The sequence below is a fragment of the Urocampus carinirostris genome, chromosome 10 (assembly GCF_059441175.1).
Source record: "Urocampus carinirostris isolate Australia breed hairy pipefish chromosome 10, RoL_Ucar_1.0, whole genome shotgun sequence".
In the NCBI taxonomy this organism is placed as follows: domain Eukaryota; kingdom Metazoa; phylum Chordata; class Actinopteri; order Syngnathiformes; family Syngnathidae; genus Urocampus; species Urocampus carinirostris.
The window spans coordinates 22,794,566-22,803,508 of record NC_142358.1 but is presented as its reverse complement, the minus strand read 5'-3'; positions in this window follow the sequence as shown (position 1 = coordinate 22,803,508).

Sequence of the window (8,943 nt, the reverse complement as noted above, 5' to 3'; positions counted from 1 at the left end):
GAAGACACAAATCAAACATCAGCCTCTCTCTATCGGCAATGAGGAGGTGGAAAGGGTGAGAAGTTTTGTATTCCTGGGGGTAACAGTGACTGAAGACCTGTCCTGGGGGGACCATACTGTTCGGCAGTGGTAAAAGCACAACAGGACCTCTACTACCTGAGGAAGCTGAGGAACAATCACATTTCCAAAGCTTTGATGGCAAATATCTAAGACTCTGCCACCAGTAGTGTACTGATGAACACATGCTTGGTTTGGTTCTCCAGCTGCACTCAGGCTGACCAGCAGGGAAAATGATGGGAACAACTTTCTCGAAGATCAGCACCATCTACACCACTCGCTCTCTGAGAAGACCAGCGGGACCAGCAACATCCTGCTCACCACCTCTTCTCCTTAGGGAGGAGATACCAGTCAATACAGGCCAGAACTTCTAGACTGGCCAACAGTCTATATCCACAGGCCTTAAGGTTATTGAACTCTGCCACCCCCCTCTCATTGCTCCCCACTCGCACACACTTAGGACATCAATCACACCCACCAACTGACAATAACTGAACTGGTTGCACTACTGCAGTATACAATCATTACTCACCACTTCTTTCCATTATCATTCCCGAATGAACGATGAGGACGGTTGGACACAATTGCACTTGAACATTGACTGATTTAAATATGCTGCTATTGAGTTTTCATGGTACCATGTCTAGACTTTACTTGTAATGTGCATATTGGGTTATCTATATTTCTTCTAAATGTTCATTCTGTGGATCTTTGCATGTGAATGGATGACTGGGTGCTCTACACAAAGTTGTGTTGTTCTTTGACAATGACAATATATTTTCTGAAGTGAATTGAACCGAGTATTTGTGACAATTTCTAACTGAGAGTGTGATAGACATTTTCTCGCCAGGTTTGTATGTTTCTTTCACGTAACACAATGTAACAAGCTGGCAAAAGACATTTACAGCTCAAATTGAACTCGCGCACGTCCGTCTCGTATCACAGAATGATGTCAAATACCCGAAAGGATATTTTCACCTGCTCCAATGTGCGTTTTCACCTGAAGACACATTTTTCATTTCTCAGCCAACAAGTTACGACAGATGATAACGTTTTCCAAATGAGATGGAAAGATGGATTTTTCCCTTTGATGGATTTCAATTGCAGTGCATCGAAATGAGAACATAAATGCAAACGAGTTGATTTAAGACGTCGTGGCTATGTTTTGCAACAAACAACATGTGTTACTCTGTTATCAAATATATATATAAAGAGAAACCTGGTACCTATGTTTTATTTATTATTTTATTATAACGAATGGAAAGTGGTAGAAACAGGAAATAGAAACATAAGTGAAGACTTTATCTGAGTAAATTTATTTTGTTCTAAAATTTGTAATGTTTGGACTAATACAATTGTCTTTTGACCAACCTCTCCGGATTAAATTGAACCAAACACAGTTAATAGTAATTAAAGCGACAGTGCATACCATTTTGATTACCCCAGACATTTAATTTCTAGATCGCAATATGTTTTAACGGATTATTTCAACCCTATTCCTCAAAATTGCAACCCAGTATTAACACATTACTATATAATAGTAACGGCATGATAATTGCTTACCTTAAAATGCTGTCATGATTAACCATTGCCCTCAACTGGGCCCGCATGTTTGGCGCCAGCTGCTGCTTGTTGCCTGATTGGCTCCCCTCCTATTTTAACTCGGTGCACTCATTCATTCCTTGTCAGTCCGTCAACAAACCTCTGCACTTGCAAGACATGCATTTTGACTGTCCGGTATCTTGCTCGTGTAGCCAGTATCTGGTATCGATCCCGTGTGTCCCGTCGTGTCCAGTATCTTGCCCATGCATCCTGTATCTGGTATCGATCCCGTCAGTCCCGTCCTGTCCGGCATGTTGCTCGTGAGTCCAGTTTCTGGTATCGATACTGTCTCGTCCTGTCCTGTCCGGCATGCTGCTCGTGTATCCAGTATCCAGTATTGATCCCATCCTGTCCGGTATCTTGCTTGTGTATCCAGTATCTAGTATCGATCCCTTCTGTCTGGTACCCTGCTCGTGCATTCAGTATCCGGTATCGATCAAGGACACTTTGCACAACTGCCATTTTTGGTACTTAAAACACACCATTTAAAATATCTGCTCATTTCATTTCCACTGCCCGAGGATAGCTGGAAAGAGCTCCAGTATCCCTGCGACCCTACAGAGGATAAACGGTGCAGATAATGGATGGATGGATAATTAAGACAAAAATATTAGGAGGATATGCAAAACCCTAACACGAATGTCACTGAAGAAATTTAGAGGCAAAATGTGCAGCAGAAATGAAAAAAAAACGGAGCCAACAGTGTTGCATCCTGATTTGAATAAAGTCTTTAATCTTGACATGCTGTCGCAAAAAACATTTTTTTCTTAAAAAAAAAAAAAAACATCTCAAATTATTATGTTTTTCCAAAAACATTCTGTTCCCTCCTGATAATGAAAGCCTCTAGGGCTGGAACAAATGTTCTAAGAAAACAGTGTTGTGATTTTGTAATCTCAGTGCGTCGAAACATGTTTTTTTTTCTCTTTCTTTTGTGCCCGATTTAAGTGACACAAAGTAAGTTTATAGACCATGCAGCTGCTTGTTTGATATGTTCTTGATTATTACATGAGCAAGTTTGCTGCCGGGTAAATCCTATGTTAATCTGAACCCACGCCACTCTCTTGAAAATTTGTCAGAAAAGTTCTAAAACGGGGGTCACCAACCTTTTTGAAGCTGAATGCTATTTTTTTTGTTAATAATTAGCGTAAAGGGCTACCAGGTTCAAATTTGATTGAAAATAACAATGACCCATCACTAAAGACCACTAATGGGAATAACACACTACAAAATAACATGTTTCGGAAACACAAGTACTTTTCTCGTTAACAAGTACTGTAACGCATTATTAACAAAAAAGTCTTACTCTAATGCAGGGATCTCTAAACTTTTTCAAGGTAGAAGCTACTTTTTATTGCTAATTATAGTTTTGTATCATCTTATTGGAAGAGTGCTTCAACAAGAATATTTCAAAGAAAGCCTTCCGGGATGTGAAATACCTCACACAAAAAAAAAATCAGCAACATTCCAGATAATGCAGGGAATAAGCTAACTGAAGAAACTTTCAACTATGCTCCAACTCCAGAACCATCAGTCTCATCAGCCATGCAAGTAAGGTTATGCTAAAGGTTCTACTGAACATACTGAACCCACAGGCTAAAGCAGATCAGGCAGGTTTCAGGGAGAAAGGGTGAACCACAGAACACATGTTTAATCTCTGCATCCTATGCAAGAAGTTTCAACGTCCATTACATGTTCATTGATTTCAAGAAGGCATTTGACAGAGTTTGGCAAGCCGCCCTGTGGGCCACCATGCAGACATACAACATGGGCCAATGCCAACAGTGCGGTACTGATCAATGGTACCATTGGAGCATGGTTTCAAATCACAGTCAGTGTGAGACAAGGCTGCAGTATCTCTTCAATTGTATTCAACATCTTCCTGTACAGGATCATGACCGAAATACTGGATCCTAATGAAAGTACAGTCAGCAGTGGGGGGGACCATAAGTCACCAACCTCTATTTTGCTGATTCTATTGCCGGACTGGCAGGAGAAGAACAGGAACTAAGAGATCTGGTCAAATACCCAAACAAAGCATCAACCCAGTAGGATACCTCCTCAAGTGTATTGTCAATACAATAATGATATTTCATCCATCCACCCATCCATTATCTGCATCGCTTATCCTCAGTAGGGTCGCAGGGGTGCTGGAGCCCATCCCAGCCATCCTCGGGCGGTGGGCAGGGGACTGGTTGCCAGCCAGTCGCAGGGCACACAGAGACAGACAATCCGCTTGCTCATTCACAACTAGGGACAATTCGAACCGGCCAATCAACCTGACATGCATGTTTTTGGAATGTGGGAGGAGAGTGGAGTACCCGGAGGAAACCCACGCAAGCACGGGGAGAACATGCAAACTCCACACAGGAGGTTTCACCTCAGAACTGCGCCACACACGTGCTAACCACTGCGCTGCGGCGTTGCCCAGTATGGTTCATTTCTAAAATTTTAGAAAAGAAATGCATTAAAATAATCAAATTTTTAATGCTATTTTTATTTTGAGGATTTGAAAAACAACAACAAAATGGAACATGCATAGCAAAAAGAGTGCAATAAAAAACAGCATGCATTTATACAAATAATGCGGCAGTCTTTTGATAAGTTAAAGTAAATAAAATCACATTAATGGAGTTTATGTTTGATTTCTGTGAAAATTTCAAACCACAATGACAGTGCATGTGTAAAACACAGCAGCATCTCTTCTCTTGTCTGATACTAAAAGCAGCCATTCTCGGGCCTGAGCAACAAAAAAAAGAATATCTCCCAGTGTCATTCAAAATTGACCAAAAATAAGAAATGACTTAATAAAAACAGCTACTTAGTTACCTAAAGAGTGCTCATGTCAGCCTTGTACTCTTACCTGCTTAATGTGAGTTTAGTGTGGAAATTAGGAGTGCAAAACTTGTGACACTGCCGCTTTAAAAGGTGCAGAATCTGTGCTCCACTTGGCTCAGGAAACAGGAAAGGCAGGAGAGAAGATACAAGCAAAGGAGCTGATCGCTCGTATCAGCAACACCCAAGGTTGAAATACAAATTTTATTTTACACATTTTTACAGCATTGGAAAAGGTTAGTTTGTATCATGTTTGTCCCTCCACAGAAACCATAATAAAAGAAAAATAATATGTTTGACTCTTCTTTTTTTTTCAATTTGTAAACACCTTTGGAAATGTGTCAGGCACCCACTGCGCAGAGCAAAAGAGACACATGTGTCTCCTGAGCTGTGGGTTGCGGACCCTGGCCCAACAGAATCACCACAACAATCACCATGAACCACTTGTCACCAAATTTAAAAATGTTGGAGGTGTCATATCAGAAGAGGGATCTCAACCCGAAATTATGGCCAGAATTGTTTAAACTGCAGACACACTTGCCATAAATAAACCCATCTGGGGGGACGAGAACATAGCTGCTACATCATAGATCATGCTAGCAAGCAAGCGCTAGTTACATCAATATTCCTCTACACTTGTGGAGCATGGACCCCCACAGCAAAGCTTTAAAGGCAAATCCGTTCCATGGAGATTTGATGTTAAAGTAAACGCTCACATAAAACTACATAGCTCATGTGACAAACAAAACGGGGCGCAACACTGTCATAGGACAACTTGGATTCTACGAAGAATCATTGTCAAATGTGTGCAGTGACTGCAGTTGTATGGTCATGTCACAAGATCATTCGGACTGACCAAGACAATTCTCCAAGGTACAGCCCAAAGGGGCAGGAAGGGGCGACTGACCGAAAAATAACTTGCTGACAATATTAAAGAATGGACTGGTGCAACCTTGGCACGATCCAAAAATGGGCCTGGGACCATCAGCAGTGTAGAAAGCTGTCCAGAGGTGCGTCCTCAGTCGTGCCCCAAAAACCCAGGTGGTTAAGGCCTCTGCGGACCGTAAACATAACTAGTCACAGGTTCTGCCATGAGGCTCACAATTTATTTATTTATTACTTATATTTGGGGCATTTTCTCACTCATATTTGGGGCATTTTGAAAATATATTCATACGGAAAGGCAGTCACCTCGATATTAGGTCTGACCATTGACAGTTCATGTGCGAGCATATCGGTGGCATGACTTCGTAGGAATTGTCTGTAGACCTTCGAGATATACTTATTAAGGAACACATCTTGGTAAAGGGTACAAAAACATGTCTGTTGCTTTGATTTTCTCAACGACCGCAGTGTCCCCAATCATCCACAAATAAAAGGACTCTTTCTAGAGCTGACTGCCCATATCAACTGAGTGGTTAGGTGAGAAGGGCCTTAGCGTGGGTGGGGACTAAGAAACTGATGATCACTATATCAGAGTTCCAGTATTTATCTGAAGAAAGGAATACCATCCGGAATAGCAAACATATGTGCAGCAATTCACAAGGCCTACAGGTTAGAGTGGCCAGTAGGAACCGATTTATTTGCAAAAGGCACATGGAGTTTGTCAAAATGCACCTTAAGGACTTTCAAACCATGAGGCACAAAATTATCTGGTCCGATGAGACAAAAATTGAACTCTTGTCTTTCAGGAGAAAAACAAGCACACAACCTAGACATCAAAGGAGTAGCTTCGGGACATGTCCTCCAGTGGCCCAGCCAGAGCCTAGACTCTGGAGAGATCTGAATATGGCTGAGCACTAACGCTTTCAATCCAATTTGATGGAGCATTAAGTGTTAGAAAACAGAGCCACATTTTAAGTGGTTGCTTTGGAGGGTTATGTGTGGAATTCTGAGAAAAAAAATTAAGTGGATCAATTTTGAAAGAAGGCTTTGACATTAAATGTGAAAAAAATGAAGCGTTGGAAATACTTTTCTACGCACTGTAATTTGACTTCAGAATACAAATCTACCATATACTTTTTGCGATGGACGTTAAAGATGAGAAGATCATTGATTCACTTATCTGTGAACAATCATGGTCTATGGGCGCCAATGAGGACACAACTCTGGACAGCATTCTCCGCTGTGGACTGTTCCTGGCCTGTTTTGGGGTCGTGGCAAAGTCGGCACCAGTCCATTCCTTATTTTTTTCTTCCCCGTTCTTTTTCTGTCTTTATCTCGTCCTGCCCCCTTGGACTGTGATAATTATCTTGGCCAGTCTTGATTTTGTGACGTAAACATACCACTATAGGTTCTGTCCGGCCACAGTTGACAACAGTTCTTCGTAGGGTCCAATGTGCCCTCTTATGGCGTTGTGCACCGTTTTTCTGTCACACGGGCTAATTAGCTGATGCCTACACGTTTTCTGTAGCATCACATCTCCATGGCCTGGATTTTATTTTCAAGTTTTGCTGTGGGATCTATGCGTTTGCATGAGTCTGATCTTTGATTTCACTGCTATGTTCTTGTCCCTCCAGGTGGGTTCAAGACTGGCAAGTGCTGCTGTGGTTTGGGCTACCCTAGCCATTATTTCTGGTTCCGACCCCTTTTCTGTTTTTCATATTATGTCATGTGACACTTTTACATTGCCGTTTTTCTGAATCAGTCATTCTTATAGGAGCTGAGGCACAATTTCAGTTAGAATCTTGAAGCACACCACCAGTTGTAAAATCGTATAAGTCTTATTCTTTTAAGGTTTACATTGTCAATATGATCTATAATGTCGCATTAAACAAGTTGAAGAATAAAAACTATTTGCAAGTTGGAAAAAAAAAACCTCCTATATTTTAAATTGATTAGATAAATAGATAGATAGATAGATAGATCGATCGGGGGATTATTGTCGATAGATCGATAGATCGATAGATCGATAGATAGATAGATAGATAGATAGATAGATAGATAGATAGATAGATAGATAGATAGATAGATAGATAGATAGATAGATAGATAGATAGATAGATAGATAGATAGATACTTTACTCATCCCCGTAGTGTTTATTTACAGGTTAGCAGGATGTCCTCGGGGTGTTTTGTTGTAGTTTAGCCAAGTTTAGGAGGCAAAAGAAAGGTATAATGAGTACATTTGTATCAGGGAAAAAAATGTTGTATTTTTAATGCTCAAATATCGTCAAACAAAATAAATACTGTGATTGATTGCCTGTTCTTCTTGAAGAGATCGTTATGAAGAACACAATTCTACTAATATGGATTTTTAAAATAAACTTTGTGTATTATTTAGCGCCTCCTAGGGTGAAAATGTTCATTTAAAAAAACATATATTCGTATGAACATACATTTTGTCAAATCCTCCTACGTCAAGAAATTTCTATCTATTTTACATTACATGAGTCTTACCTAGAGGGAGAATACATCATTGTCTGAGATCTTGCTGCTGAGGATGCCCAAAAGCCTGAAAAAAGCTGGGCAAAAATATGCGTTTTGGTCGTTTTGAGTCTCCGTAGCTTGTTTATTTTAGCACTCTTTTTGAGTTACATTACACCATTCAGAAATATCTTGTTCCATACACTTCATTTATGACCTCACATTTTACCAACTATCCATCCATTCCATTATCTGCACCGCTTATCATCAGTAGGATCCAAGGGGTGCTGCAGCCCATCCCAGCTGTTTTCGAGCAGTGGGCAGTGGACACCCTGAACTGGTTGACAGCCAGTGGCAGGGCACACAGAGACAGACAACTCATGCGTAAATTCATACATAGGGACAATTTGGACCGGCCAATTAACCCGACATGCATGTTTTAGGAATGTGGGAGGAAACCGGAGTGCCCGGAGTAAACCTACGCAAGCACGGGAAGAACATGCAAACTCCACACAGGAAGGCTGGTAACAGGATTTGATCCCACGACCTAAGAACTGTGCTGCGTATGTGCTAACCACTCAGCCTTTTACCACCTATTTTCATTAAAATCGCCGTTTCAAGTAATTCGACGGGGATTATTGCCAAACTTGAAAATATCAAAAATGAAATAAATAATTTAAAATTAAAAGGGAAGCAAGGTCGCCATTATGCAACTCATGTAAACAGTCTTGGAAAAAAACGATTAAAAGACCACGGTTAACCATGGATGTTCTTTTATTATGTTAATAACCCCTTTTCAACAACTGGCGTCTGACGCAGCCAAAAAATAAATTGTGTGTCTACTTTCTTTCCTTACAAAGGATTTAAAACTATCTTGTTTACTTCAGATTGAAAGAATTACCTCAGGGAGGTTCAAAACAATAGGCATATTCCACATCTCCATAAATATTATTGTTTTTTTATCCTTGCAGAACATTCTTATTATATTTAGATTAAAAATGCCACAGGCAACATCAAAACACTATATAAGGATAAAAAGTCTATGTCTTTTTTTGTATTTGTGGAAGAATTGAAGAGGGTGTTTAT